This window comes from Lutra lutra, chromosome 3, assembly GCF_902655055.1.
Source record: "Lutra lutra chromosome 3, mLutLut1.2, whole genome shotgun sequence".
Classification (NCBI taxonomy): domain Eukaryota; kingdom Metazoa; phylum Chordata; class Mammalia; order Carnivora; family Mustelidae; genus Lutra; species Lutra lutra.
In genome coordinates this window covers 129542519-129558714 of record NC_062280.1, presented here as the reverse complement: position 1 = coordinate 129558714, position 16196 = coordinate 129542519, and the positions used below count along the sequence as shown (strand labels likewise).

Sequence of the window (16196 nt, the reverse complement as noted above, 5' to 3'; positions counted from 1 at the left end):
TTCCCCTTCTCTCTCTCTGCCTGCCTCTCTGCCTACTTGTGATCTCTGTCTGTCAAATAAATAAAATCTTAAAAAAAAAAAAAAGATTGATCTAATAAAAATAATGTCCCAAAAAATAACCAAGTTGCAATTCATCAGGAGAAATATAATTGGATGTGGCATCATTTAAGATGGTTAAGAACATAAACCATTCAAAAATTAGTTGTGACTGCTCCCTACTTGGAGAAAGAGGAATTATGTGGGATGATGTAAAAAAAAAAAAAAAAAATGCTGATTTTATACAGACTTGGTTAGGAAAATTATCTTTGATTATAAAGAACCACAAACCCAGTCACCAGCTGTATTAGTTTTCTAGAGCTGCTGTAACAAATTACCACAAAGTCAGTGACTTAAAACAATACAAATATGTTACAGTTCTGTAATTCTGAGGAGTGGCAGGGGTTTAACTGAGCTTAAATCAAGATATTGGCTCAGCTGTGTTCCTTTCTGGAGGGTTAGGGAAGAATCCATTTTCTTGCCTTTCCTACTACTAGAGGTTGATCGAATTGCTTACCTCTTGCCCCACTTCTCCGTCTTCACAGTCAGCATGGCAGCAAGCCTCTAACCCTGTTTTCATTGCTACATTTCTTTCTCTGACTCCCTTCTGCTTCCATCCGTTTTTAAGGACCCTTGTGATTATATTGGGCCCACCTGAGTAATACAGGATAACTGCCTAATTTAAGGTCATATGATTAAAGCCTTAATTTGATTTGCAACCTTAATTCCCCTTTGCCATATAAACTAATATATTCACATGTTCCAAGGAAGATGACAGACCTTTAGGGGCTATTATTCTGCCTACCACGTTACTCATTTTGGGTTATGAGGACCTTTTGTGGGTATTTTTTGTTTTTTGGGTTTTTTTTGGTTTGTTTTTTTTTTTTTTTTTTTTTTTTTTTTTTTTTTGGTAAGATATAAAGCTGAGGTTAAGGGAATTAGGAAGTTGAAAGACATCAAGAATACACATAGTTGGGGCGCCTGGGTGGCTAAGTGGGTTAAAGCCTCTGCCTTCAGCTTAGGTCATGATTCCAGGGTCCTGGGATCGAGCCCCCCATCGGGCTCTCTGCTTGGCAGGGAGCCCGCTTCCTCCTCTCTCTCTCTGCCCCTCACTGCCTACCTGTGATCTCTATCTGTCAAATAAAAGAAAAAAAATCTTTAAAAAAAAAAAAAGAATACACATAGTTAATATGAACAACCCTAAAAACACCTACATTGCCCCAGTACATTTTGAATACTCCTCTACAGTACTCTGCTACACAACTAGATTAGCCTTACTACACTAGAACGTGGTTTTCTGAAATCTCTGGTATTCCCCACCTGAAGCCAGAAATCATATAGTCTTGACTATCCACCCTACCCTATCTGGGGGACACTTGAACCTTGAAGGATGTGGTAGGAAGCATGTCAGCAGATGCATGCTGAAAAATTATCTCTTGAGAGTCTAGAATATCAATGAATGCCACTTAAAAGAAAATAATTTCCAAGTTAAAAAGAAAATAGAATGCTATATGAATGTACTCCTTTGGAAATATAGTTCTTAGTGTTAGCAACTATACTTATTGAAATATATGAATAGCAAAAATAATGCAAGTCAGAATCACTTTCAAATGCATTGGGAGGGGGTGCCTGGATGGCAGTGGGTGAAGCCTCTGCCTTCGGCTCAGGTCATGATCCTGGTCCTGGGATCAAGCCCCGCATCAGGCTCTCTGCTCAACAGAGAGCCTGCTTCTCCCTCTCTCTCTGCCTGCCTCTCTGCCTACTTGTGATCTCTCACTCTATCAAATAAATAAATAAAATCTTAAAAAGAAAAAAAAGACTTTTAAAAAAATGCCCTGGGAGTATGCTGAGCTATAAGAAACTGTGTGGGTATGTCAAAAGGAAAAAAAAAGCAGAAGAGAATTTCTGAAAGGCCTTGTCTGATCAGAATATTATTCTACTTTCACATTTATCATTTCATTCCAAAAACAACAAACTATATATCATACAACAGCATGCTAGACAGCTAGTAAGTAAATGAGGAGACTGGGCCCTACCTAGATATAAGCTGTTATTTATTTCGTGCAATTTGAAGTACATCCCAAAGGCCAGTCAAGCTGAAAACCTGACCCCTGCCAGCCTACAACGGTGCTAAAATTCCCACCAGACTAATTCTTTGGGTTAAAGCATTGGATCTCCAGAAAACATGTTGAAACGCCATTATGTCACTTGAAAAAGGTAACCTGTTAGCCCATTAGTATCTGTTAGTAGAGACTAAGCCAAGTGGAAATTAACTTTGTGATGTTTAGGCATTAGGCAATCAGGTAATAGACTGAACCAATCTTCTCCAAAACTCTCAAGTCAGACCCTTATTCATGATGCAGCCATCATGGAAAAATAGCATAGAGGCTCTTCTCCTCCACCCTCATCTAAAACTCAGCTCCTAGTGCCTAGAATTCCTCCGTCCATGATTAATTCCCTGTACTAAGCTCTGTACCCATTCTGTGACCCTCCTTATTTTTATTTTCTTAAAGTAAATTCTACCCCCAACCTGGGGCTCAAACTCACAACCCTGAGATCGAAAGTCACGTGTTCTACCAAATAAGCCAGCCAGGCATTCCTTAAACATTGTTCTATTTTGCCCATTCCTTTTATTTATTCTTACTTAATTAATTTCTTAAGAGTAAGCTGTATGCCCAGAGTGGGGCTTGGCCTCAAGACCCCAAGATCATGAGTGACATGTTCTACTGAGCCAGCCAGGTGCCCCTTCTGTGACCCTCTTTAAAAAATGCAAATATTCCTGGAGGTATGCCAGATTCATCTGGTCTCAGGGCAGTGGTTCTCAACTGGAGTGGAGTGAAAGAATCCCAAATTCAACTGGGAAGCTTCTGAAAACCACATGTGCCTCTGAGCCCACCCTTCTACTGCCTTACAATAACAGATCATTTTCTTTTCTGTGGAGAGATATAAGAGATACAAAGCTGAGAAAGGCACTGGGATTTCCAAACAGGGAGAAGAGCTGGAAGGGGAAGGATGCCACAAGGGAAAATTAGGGGAAGGTGACCTTTGCCTACTTGGTAATACCAGAGCTAACTAACATAAGCCAAGGCAGTTTCTTTCTGACTTTCTTCTTAAAGCAAAGAAAATACTTTATTTTGAACATTGTCTTAGAGGTCAATTGTCTTACAAGTTGTTAAGTACACATTTTTCCTTAGAGAATTCAAGACCATCTTTTTACCCACCTAATAACTAATGGTACACCTGATCTCCTCTGAAGACATTATACTAAAGTTATTTTTTTCTGAAAAATTCTCTGGGTTCTTTGAAGAAATGTGTGTATGCATGTGTTATCAAATATCATTTGGGTAAATATACACACTGGGCAGTGTTGCCTTGGTTTCCTGGGAGCCGAATAGCATAGGTCACCATTGTGATTGAGGTCTGAGCTGCTGACTGAGTATTTCTGAATGTTTAAGGCAGAACAGCCAAAGTAAAGACCATTTACTCTTAGCCACAGTCAGCACTCAGCCATGTGTGCAATACATGGGTTGGAGCTTGATTAATGGTAGGAAATTGCATTTATTTACACTGTAAATCCATGTGATCCAACTGAAATAGGATATGAACCATGTATGTAATTTAAAATCTTCCAATTTTAGAAAGTAAAAAGAAACCAGTGATATTTATTTTAATAGCATTTTATGTAACATAATATATCCAATATATTGTCATTTCCACATACAATCAATATAAAAATATGAGATATTTTACATTCTTCTGTTCGCATTGTGAATTTTACATTTAAAGGACATCTCAATTCCTACTAGTGCTATTTCAAGTGCTCTGTAAGCACATATGGCAAGTGACTTCTTATTGTTGACAGCACAGCCAATAAACCCTGGAATCAAAAATACCACTTTTGGGGTGCCTGGGTGGCTCAGTGGGTTGAGCCTCTGCCTTCGGCTCAGGTCATGATCTCAGGGTCCTGGGATCGAGCCCCACATCGGGCTCTCTGCTCAGCGGTGAGCCTGCTTCCTCCTCTCTCTGCCTGCCTCTCTGCCTACTTGTGATCTCTCTCTCTCTCTCTCTGTCAAATGAATAAATAAAAAAATCTTTAAAAAAAAATACCACTTTTAACGACTTATAATAAATAGCAAACGTTGTTTCACTATATATTCTTTGCAACTGCGAAGCTTGTTATGAATTATGCTAATATCAGTTGAAGGGCATGTATTTCAATATATATGGTATACAAACATATATATACATACATAGTATTATATACATTGTATGTATATGGTTATCTTATATTCATGTTTTTAATGTAGAATAATGACTTAACCTAAATTTCATATTTATATCAGGTATATCATTGGTTTAGCTACGTAAGAAAGCAAATGAGAATTAATTTAAGAAATATTATGATTAGCCACTAGAACTAACCATAATCAAAGCAAGCAGTTAAAGTTAATACCAGAAGCATACCTATAGTAAATACATGAGTTTATTAAAACCATGTTTTTGTTTAGAATAAATTTCTTTACACATTGTTAGACATAATGAGTAATAGAATAATCTAGCCAGATGACTGAATGGAAGAAAAATGAGGACTTTCTCCCAAACCTCTTATTTATATTTTGATTGTAATTAATTCTCTTTCATCCAAGGCAGCTTCTACTAGTGTAAATTAGGTAAGTCTGAAGCTATATAAGGGCCCACCCCTACTTCAACCTACTTCCTTTACTTAACCACTTTTATTTAATATTAATCTTTACTTCTTTGCCACTTTGTACAAACATGCTTCTTTCCCCATCACTTTTTTTGCCTGTAGGTTTACCCTTCCTCTTAATTCCCTTTTTCTCTCCGTAGTCTACTGCCTTGCTGTTTACAACTGTAGAATATTTTCACCTCACTTTTTTGAGTAAGGGCAAAAATACTACCTTCCCTGTTCTTGTCCAGGATCTCAATCATCTCTCCCAATAAGATGTGGAAACTATATTAATTCTACCTATGTATGTATATTTAACAAGTATCTTCTTTATAAGCTCATGTCATTTCTACCCATTATAGAGGAGAAACTTTTCTAATAGGCTCAAACTAGGTGTGATTTCTTGTATAAAATGAACCTAATAAACCTTTAATTACTTGATGGTGCCTTTTTAAAATTTATTACCGGTGCACTTACAGATATAATTGCTTTAGAGCTGGTTAGGGAAGGGCATCAGAAAGATGTTGTGAAAACATTTTGAGAATTTTAAGGTTCACAAAGCATAGAAATGATCACCTCTTTCAATTCATTTTACATAAAGAAGCTGAGATCTGAATAGCTAAATGACTTGTCCAAGAATACATAAAAAGGGAGAAATTTTAAGTGAATCTCAACATCTTCCAATTAAGTTAGAAAGTAATTTCAGTGGAATTCACTCCATCTCAAAAACATGTTTGAACATCTTTTTAAAATGTAAGCCACAAGCAAATGCTATGAATTTATGGAAATACTGATTGACTTGTGAAAAGATAAGAAAAATGGAATCCTAAGTGTAGTGCATGTTTGCTTCAATATGTTCTGTTGAATTTATTATATACGTGTATATATTACATGTTATATAATATACAAAAACAATGTTTTATATATATATAAAACCTTTTTATATGGTTAAAAAAACATAAAATTTACCTCTTAACCACTTTTAAGGGCACTGTGTGATAATGTTAAGTATTATTTACATTGTGTGAAACATATCTCTAGAATTTTTTCATTTTTTAAACTAAGACTCTATACCCATCAAATAACAACACCCTTCTTCCCCTTTGCCCCAGTTCCTCATAACCACCATTCTATTTTCTGTTTCTATAGATTTGACTACTTTAAATACCTCATATAAGTGGAATCGTATAGCATCCATCTTTTCATGACTAGCTTATTTTACTTAGCAGAATGATAAATCTTACTTTTTAAGAGTTCAAAGTTGGATAACTAAGAGATTTCTATACAAAACATCTTACCTCTCACTACCATCTAAAAAGAAATTTTTTTAAATTATTTATTTATTTGACAGACAGATCACAGCTAGGCAGAGAAGCAGGCAGAGAGAGAGGGGAGTGGGAAGCAGGCTCCCCGCGGAGCAGAGAGCCCGATGCGGGGCTCGATCCCAGGACCCTGAGATCATGACCTGAGCCAAAGGCAGAGGCTTTAACCCACTGAGCCACCCAGGCGCCCCATAAAAAGAAATTTTTATTTAGGAAATCATTTATCATCAATCCAATTTCAGGAAATAATAAAGAGATATGGAACCAAGAGCAATTTCACTTGAAAAGTAATGAGAATGACACAGGAGAGTTTAGACTGCAGCTCTGAATATTTGGGCAAAGGCAGATGAATTCGTACAGTATGATATATTTCATATACATATATATTCAATATCTAATCAGTGTTTTATCTCACACAATCATCGAAATCAGCATTCCAGTGTAAGATAACTAAAACACCAAACCAGTTTTTCGATGTCATGTTTCTGTTCTAGGCAAATAGGTCTGTGTTTGTGTCTGAGGTAAAAGCCCACTCTACAGCTGCCCAAGTTTGTATCACTTATCATTGCAGGTAAATTAATTTGACTTCTGATACTTACTCTTCAAAGATATGTGAGAAGCATCCTATTGTATTTCTTCAGGTTGTAGTGAATATAAATACGGTATTTGAAAATTAACTTTATCCAGTGACCAGCAGATGGAGCTGTTGAAAAATGTTGACGTTAAAGTTTTTTTGTTTTTTTTTTTTTTTAGTTTGCTGAAATAAAACCAGTTTAAGTATATTCTTTTCTTTATATATGTAAATATGGTGTTTATTATAGAGAAATCTGGAAATGCAGTAAAGGTTAAAAGGGAAAGGGGCGTCTGGGCAACTCACTAGGTTGAGCATCCCACTCTTGGTTTCGGCTCAGGTCATCATCTCTTGGGTCCTGGGATCTAGCCCCACATAGGGCTCCTATTTCAGCTGAGAGTCTGCTTCAAGATTCTTTCCCTCTGCCCTTCCTCCTGTGTGTGCATGTGCACACACACTCTCTCTCTTTCTCAGATAAACACATAAATATGTTTTTTAAAAAGGAAAAATACCTATCATAATCATGCCGCTATAGAAAGTTACTTTTAATGCTTTGTTGTATGTCAGTCCACAATATATCTTATCCATACATTTACATTTTATAAAAATGTAATGTTTATGATATTAATAGACTATATATTAAATACATATTTATAATGTTTTATAATGTGCCTTATCTTCTTAAAAATATAAGATGTATTTGCTTGTATGGAACTCTCCAGGAAGAATATTTAAAATATTTACAACTGTACAGAATAGGCAGGGACAAATCAGAATGGATATTGAATATAGCTTGAGCAGGATGCTGAATGTTGCCTGGGTGTGCCAGGCATTCATCCTTTAGTTGATGGGTGGTGAGCACGGTCTGGGGGATGAAAGAAAGGGGCTGGAGTGCCCAAGGAGAAAGGAGAGTACTCAAGAGGTGAGGGAAGCAACTATGTAACAGCCTTATGGAATTCCTTCATTATTTTAGCAACTAATACAGTCACACCAATGCATAGCAGTTGAACTATCAGCTCTAAACCATCTGAAAGTATACATAAGGATACACAAACTCAATGTACTCCTAGGAGGGGATCTGGGTAGCTTGGGAACAGTTGTAAAAGAGAAAACTTTCACCCTTGGTACCATGATTAAGTATTTAACATCAAACATAATTTTTGAATATCCCGAATAACTTTCAAGTGAATAAATATGCACTTATATGATTATTTTTAGCAACTATATACTACCAATCTATCATGTCTATATATCATAATTTATTTAACAAACCCTCATTGTTTAAGTTCAGTAATGAATTGTAAAATAAAATGTTTAAATCCTTAAGTTCATGAAATATTTTTTAAATAAAAGCACTTAGTCACTGTAGGAGATTGTTAATGAACCAACTCATTATTTTGAACTCTGGCAAATAAAGGGAAATAACACATCATTTATCCTACCTGTCTATACAAACTGTGCCAATGGATAATCATATAGTTTTCCTTGAACAGAAGAAGTCTAGCTAATAAAAAAGGAAGGATAGAATTAGAATATCATTTTTTTAAAAACTTGTATAAAAATAACAGATGGAGACACTGAGCATAAACACCTGCTGACATCACACAGAAGAACAAACATTGGACGCTCTCTGATGGAAGAACCTAGCAGCACCCATGGCAGTAATAGTGCCATAATGGTCTAGACTAAACCTGATCAGGCCTCTAGATGCAAGTACCAAGTTTCAAAAAATATAGAAAAACATATCCTGGTTTCTAAATTAAATTCCAAAGCTTGACACCAAAAGCAAAAGAAACAAAAGCAAAAATAAGTGGGACTACATCAAACTAAAAAACTTCTGCACAGCGAAGGAAACGATCAACAAAATGATAAGGCAACCTACTCAATGGGAAAGATATTTGCAAATCATATCTCTGATAAGGAGTTAATATCTGAAAGAAGCTTACAACCCAATAGCAAACAAATAAACAATCTGATTTTTTAAATGGGCAGAGGAGGGGTGCCTGTGTTCCTCAGCTGGTTAAGTGACAACCTGAAATAAATGATAAAGAAGCCTAATTAAAAATGAGCTAACTCCTCAAAATCAAACCTACCTAAAGTATATAAGTACACACACAACACATCTACACAGAAAGACATCATAAGACTGTGTAAAGAAAGTGGATTTTGCTGTCCAATGAAACGAAGTTAGATCCCAACCCCACATTGTGAATTTTGGGCAAGTTACTAAACTTTTCAAATACTCAATTCAATGATTTGGAAAATCTAAATAATAATACCAGCCACCTTTCAGAGATGTTGTGATAACTGAAAATATTGTATATGAAGCTGCAAATACAGTTCTTGGGATATTGTATTTACTTAATAAGTAGAAATTATTATTAAATTCTACAGGTAAGTAATTTTATGTTTTATAAGAAAACTCTTAAATTAAAATGGGCATATTGCTATCATTTTTTTGCATATTTTATAAACATGATAAAGAACAAGACTTGGTAACCTTTCAAAGATGGTGTGGCAAATCTTCACCATTCAGTTCCTTGGCAGGGAAATTGAAGTTCTTTTTTATGACTTGGGAGCATCACCAGGCTGCTGAAGGCACTGCTAGCATTTCAAAGATATCTCCTTTAAAAACACAAAGCTTGCAGTAGAGGGGATGCTGGGATAAGGAGGCCAGGTCTAAGTCAGCAAATAGCTTAATTGTCAGTTGCTGGAAAAAAAGAGGGATGAATTGACTGTCAGTGGAAAGGAGAGATAACTGAATCAGAGGCTAGGCACCAGGGAGAAAGTCAAATACACAATCTACTTTACGTAAGACCCCTAGTTCTATGGCTTTACCTCATCAAGGCAATAGTCTCCTCTTTCTAGTCCTGTCCTCTTCATAACCAAACCCTCACAGAGTTCTACAAAGCAATTCTAATCTTGCCATTTCCCTGCTTCCTTTCCTTATAATCATAGCCCAAAATCCTTTGTATGTTTTATACAGTTCTTTGTGACCCTTCCTCTGGCTTATCTTCCTAATACAATACACAGTGTATGCTCTGGCTGTACACAATTATTTGAAAGGTTCTCCGTCTTGCCTCCTTGACTTTGAATGTTTTGTGCCTTTTTTTTCCCCCAGAAAAGTCCCTAGACACTCTTCCAGACTCGACTCAACTTCGCCCATCCTGAGAAGCCCATCATAATGCCCAGGTAGATTTGGGCAGTCCTTTAGCCATCTTATTCATGATCCCTGCCTAGTATAACTTTATTCTTGCTCTAATTACTTTGTATTTTTGTTGCTTATATATCTAAATCCCCACGAGACCATGAGCTCCTTGGAGATAACCATAATTTATATTTGTTTTCTCAACTGTTAAGCCAGAGAGGCCTTCCTGTATGTTGCATGAACTAATGTTAATGGCTATAGAATATTAAAGATGACCATGGTGATATTTGTGTGCTGGAGGAACAGTCAGAGGCAGAACAACAGAGCTAGATAAAACTGAGTTAGCAATTGGACTCCAGATTTAGTAGCTATCTATATGATCTTGGGAGATATCCTTAACCTTTTTGAACCTTACATTTCCTCACTTGTAAAATGTTTTATAACCCTCCACTACAGACATCTATCATTTCTCTCTACACTGAGCACATTCTAAAATGGAAATCGGACCAAGTTACTTCCTGGCTATAATGGCAACCAATGCCCTCAGGATGAAGACCCACTTAAAATCACTACAAGATCCTTAACCATCTAGCTTCTGCTAAGTGGCACAGCCTCGTATTTCTCCCTAAGCCCTGATGGGGCTTCAAGTCCTTTGAAAGGCCAGGACACTTGACAGTCACTGTCAACTAGTTCCAATGGTTTCTTTGAGATGAAATCTTCTCACCAGCCTGGATTGAGATGTTGCCTTCTCTGATCCATCAAGACTGAGTTAGGTTCCCCTTGCACAGGTTTCCATAATTCATGGTCAGATTTACTTTTTAGAAAAATCTTGTCAAAAGAAACGAAATCTTGCCATTTGCAATGACATGGATGGAACTTGATGGTATTATGCTGAGCGAAGTAAGTCAATCAGAGAAAGACAATTATCATATGATCTCTCTGATATGAGGAATTTGAGAAGCAGGGTGGAGGGTTGGGGGGTAGGGAAGGAAAAAATGAAATAAGATGGGATCAGGAGGGAGACAAACCATAAGATACTCTTAATCTCATGAAACAAACTGAGGATTCCTGGGGGTGGGGGGTAGAGATAGGGTTGCTGAGTTATTGACATGTGGAGGGTATGTGCTATAGTGAGTGCTGTGAAATGTGTAAGCCTGGTGATTCACAGACCTGTACCCCTGGGGCAAATAATACATTATATGTTAACTTAAAAAACTGAAAAAAAAAAAAAAAAAAGAAAAAGAAGCCTGAAACAAAACAAATCCTGGAAAAAAAAAAAAAAACTTGCAAGAAGAATGGGCCTTGTGGTGGGGAATAGGTAACAATGAATTCAAACATGGCACTTTTGGTTTTTGCCTGGAAGATCTCCAAATGGTGGTATTGAATTGATACATTTGGCTGGATTCAGGAGTGAGGTTAGAGATGAAGATAAGGGGAATTTTCAATAAGCAAGAACTAGTTGAAGTATTAGGACTTGGATGAACTCATTTAAAGAGAATATGTAGACTAATAGTGAAATAAAACTCTGAGGTCAAAATCTTCAAGATCATTGGTATTGGATAAGCAAGAAGGAAGAGGAGCCTGCAAAAGCAGAACAGAGAGTTAAAAAAAGAACGTATCAAAAAGAAAATCACAGTCAACAATGTCATATGCCACAAGGAGAGAAGGGCAAAGAAGAATCCATGGATCCAGAAATTAGAATCCCGCAGGAGATATAAGTGCCGGCAGTTTTCATGGCACAGTGGGAGATGGAAGTCAGGTTGCAGCAGGGCTGAATTGTGTATGGGAAGTGAGAATGCTTTCCTTTTTTTTTTTTTTTTTTTTTGTTTAAGATTTTATTTATTTATTTGAGAGAAAGAGAATGAGAGAGAGAGCGAACATAAGAGGAGAGAGGTCAGCGGAAGAAGCAGACTCCCTGCTTAGCAGGGAGCCCAATGTGGGACTCAATCCCAGGATTCCAGGATCATGACCTATGCTGAAAGCAGTTGCCCAACCAACTGAGCCACCCAGGCACCCAAGAATGCTTTCTTTTTATAGCATAGCTATGAGATTGTTGTGACAACTGTAATTTACTTTAAAATACTTCCCATAGACAATGTGAACAATGTGAGCACACATAAGTGTGTGTTCAAGCCACACTCGAGATGCAGCTAGCGTTCTAATTAGTCATTCACATGGTAAGGGAAGTGAGTCAACTAGCCATGTCCCAGAGGGTGTTATCACCACCCTTTGGCTGCTCATATCTCCATCAACACCACTTTCCTTACTAAAGTCAGAAATGAATTTTCACAATTAATGGACTTATAAATACCATGGAGGATATTAAAAATGGATTTTCACTAGTTGAGATTTAAAGTATTCAAACTAAAATATTCTGGGGATCCTGCCCACCTGTACAGGAACAAGTGATAAGCATAGACACCTATTGTCTCTGGTGTCTCTGGTGTATGGTTGAAAACCTTTGGGGTGGTATTCAACCATAAGTCAGTAGGGTTTCTAGTTCACCAATGCCAACTACAAAGAGTAAAATAATTTTTCTTTGGAATACTATTCCACCTGCCTCAAAAGAACCTTTCATGCAAGGTGGTGGTTGGAGCACCAAAGGAACAAAGAACAAGCTACAGTAAAGGCTCTATGAACTCTTTTGTGTTCACTGCCTAAACACAAATGTTTGCACGTAAATGTCTGTTAGGTGAAACAGAAACTTGCTTTCAAGGTGATGGGGCAAGGGAGCAGGAAGTAACCCTTACTCAGTTCTAGCTACTGAAGGCAATTATTACCTATCAAAAAAGAAGCTAAGAGTTGGTTATTACTAAATGGGCTGAGCTCAGCTCAAAATAGAAATGAAAAAGAAAGATGGGGACCCCCAAAAGAGGGATGGAGAGCATTGAGAATTTTCTCTGTCCATGGTACCAGCTGTTTTGCTTCATCAAAGCTGTAGTGGCCTTGGAGCATCTGGGTGGCTCAGTTGGTTGGGCATCCAATTCTTGGCTTTAGCTCAGGTCATGATCTCAGGGTCATGATCTCAAGACCATAGGAGTGAGCCCCATGAACTCCAGGTTCAGTAAGGAGTCTGCTTCTCTCCTTCTCCCTTACCCTCTGCCTTCTGCACCATGGCCCACCCACCACCACCCTGGCTCATGCACACCTGCCCTTTCTCTCTTATAAAAACAAAACAAAACAGTAGTGTCCTCACCATTCTCAAAGGCATAACCTGTACTACACGAGACAGATGATTGATTTTATCACTGCTTAGATGGCAGACTTAATCAAAATTCTGTGACTTAGTCCTCCAAGGAAGAGATCCCAAGAGTTAAAAAGTGAGAGTGATAGCTGCTTTTTATACCTACAAATAGTTTAAATGATCAATAATATCATTTTATTTTGCCATAATGAAAATCATGATAGTGACAGGGAGACCGAGTAGTAGAAAGAATAGAGATTTTCAGGTTCCTGGATAGAAAAAAACTATTCTTTGTAAGAAATTAGATGCAAAAATGGTATTAAACTATTCTTATTTAAAAGTACCAGAAAAATATAGCTGCAGAGACAATAGACAACTTTTTTGGTGACATTTTGTCCTGTTCCTCCATTAACTTTTCCAAATAAGAGAATACAGCAGCCAGATCTAGGAAATCTTGGAATTTCACTGTTTTTGAGGCAATGGAATTATACCATTTTGAGGTCTCCCTTCTGATGTTTCACTGCACTTGATGTTCCCAGGATGTAATCCCTTCCAACTGATAGCAGCGAATAAGACATAATGCTTTCCGAGGGGGGCTTTGCCTTGACGCATGAATTATACTGAAGAATAAAAATTTCACACTTTCCCTTAAATGTTGTTAGAATGAAAATTTTTAAAAATCAGCCTTCTGTAAAAAATCAAAAGGAAGTATTTATCATTTGACCAAAAGGCAAGCTACTGAAAGTTTCCTTCCACCCCACTATTGGATACCACAAGCGGGGGACTGGCTGCATGGACATGATACCTGGGCAGTGGAACAGGGGATGACACTCAGAAGGGCCAGAGTTTGATTTAATGCTCTGCTGTCACTATCCCGAATAATTAATAATTCTTTAACAAAAGATCCCACAATGTATGTCACTGGTCTTGCCCATGAGCATCCTATAGTTAAATCTCTGACCACTTGGCTGTCCTTTGGCTACCCTAGGCTCTATTTGGGGCCTGCCAAGGACTGATTAATGTCAGCCAGTGCCAACTGACGCAATCTATCCCTCTGCATCAGAATGGGGGACTCCCCAGCTACCCCTATCTCCCAGGAAAATACAGAAACGCGTTTTGTTTTCTGGATTTGCCTATTAACAATTGTAAGGAGAACACAATTACCAAAGGAATGATTCCAAAGACTTCACAGTAACACGGTGTCACAGTGATGTCCCTTGCTGTGTTCAGTTACAGTATCCCTTCTACAATGGCTACGAGATCATCTCAGCCTTGTTAGAATTCCACTCACAGACCCAGGCTGTTAGATGGGCAGGACTCTTTTTTCTCCAAAGGTCCTTCTGCCCAACACAGTTATCAGAAGAGAGAATTTCCACAGAGTAATGGGGTATGATATCAAAGTGAAATGTTTCCCAGCAAAGGACTGGAAAAAAGCAAGTTGTAAGAACAGGTGGAGGGAACAAACTCAGAAAGAGGAGAAAGAAGCAAGGAGGAAACCTGATATATGCATGCATCTACTTATGTAAACATGGAGAAGGATGTGGAAGGAGACATGCCATGATCTTAATACCGGTTACCTCAGAGGAGTTGGGTGCAGTGAGGGCTGGTGGGGAGATGATTATCTTTTCCTTTACATACATGTCTTTTCTACTTGTTATAATGAGTATATATTATGTACATTTTCTTACAAGTTCAATGACTTTTTTTTTTTTTTAAGATTTTATTTATTTGTCAGAGAGAGAGGGAGAGAGAGCAAGCACAGGCAGACATAATGGCAGGCAGAGGCAGAGGGAGAAGCAGGCTCCTGCTGAGCAAGGAGCCAGATGCGGGACTCGATCCCAGGACGCTGGAATCATGACCTGAGCCGAAGGCAGCTGCTTAACCAACTGAGCCACCCAGGCGTCCCGAGTTCAATGACGTTTTATAACACTCTTTTATAGATCAAACCTAGAAGTTTTATAATAATTTTAAAAGGAACACATTCAAATTCTCCTAAAGTTAAATTTATTTTCCACAAGACATAATTTCTACTTTAAGTTTAAAGTAGACAGAGTTATGGCTAAGGGTGTGGACCCAGGAGGTAGATTGCAGAGTTTCAAATTCTGGTTCTCCCTCTTACCCTCTGTGACCTTAAGCAAGTTCCAGTTACAAAACCCTTCTGAGCCTGTTTCTTGGTTTGTAAAATACAGATCATAATAGTATCTACTTCATAGGACTATTCAGAGATTCAGTGATTCAAATATGTAATGCATTTAGAAGAGTGGCACTATTTGTTACTTACTTTAAAGCTCTCTGGATTGAGAACCCATCATTTATGAATGTAGATTATTGAAGCTGAGGCTTTTGAAATAAAGCAGTTTTTATTGCCACAGTACTAGTAATGTATTTGGGCAAATGCAAGTAAAACTGCTGTGTACTATGAATTTTAGGTAATATGCTAACTATAAAAATTACACTAAGATGTTCTATTTACTAGGATGTTTAAATTATAATGAAAGAAGTTGCTCAGGTTAAACTACATGAATAATAAACATGGAGTAAAGGAGGCAGCAAGAACACTTTCACATGAAAATCCAATCTATTACAAGAAAACATCAACGGGTGTTTAAGGATTGAAAAATGACCCAGTACTGTGGGCTGAGCGGTGGGAGGACCTTAGTGAGCACTGAGCTGTGGATGTACTTACTGAGGACGCAGTAGTAGGTAGGGTTGGTGCTACCTTGTGGAACACTTCACCAGACTCTTCACAACAAAAACTGTGGAAACAGGCCTTGTACACAACCAGGCAAGAGACATTGCCTGTAGACCGAATTTCCTCCATAAGTAAATAAGTCTTCTCCATTTTAGATGATGTCCTAAGGAACATGATTTTTCTCTTCTTCACCCCTTGCCTCCTCACCATGAACTTCTCTCCATCTGCGCCACTCCTGACTCTATAGGGCATTCATCATTCCCAACAACAGTGTCAGATTCTATTGTCCCCCTCCCTCATGCTCCCTTCTGGGGCACTTCAGTACACTTTTTCCTCTATTCCTTACACAATGCAGTCACTCTTTGGATCCTAAATCTCTGAACAGAGGCACTCAGAAGCTCAATCTTTTCTTTCAAATGTTGATTTATTTAACAGTAAAATAAATGCACATTCACATCATTTACAATTCAAAGTTACAAAAGGGTATTCTGTGAAATAACTCTTCTCATCCCCCAACCCCTCTCCAAAAGCAACCAACGTGTTTCATGTGTTCCTT

The 16196-nt window shown here is 37.8% G+C and overlaps 1 long non-coding RNA gene across 1 annotated transcript; it reads right to left on the bottom strand.

Annotated features, from left to right (window-relative positions):
- Positions 1 to 3751: 3751 nt before the first annotated feature.
- LOC125096471 (uncharacterized) lies at positions 3752 to 8122 on the bottom strand. The gene is made up of 3 exons (XR_007126207.1): positions 8059 to 8122; positions 6645 to 6748; positions 3752 to 3913 (listed from the first exon to the last, which is right to left on the bottom strand). It is a non-coding gene; the product is annotated as an uncharacterized LOC125096471 (long non-coding RNA).
- Positions 8123 to 16196: the final 8074 nt, after the last annotated feature.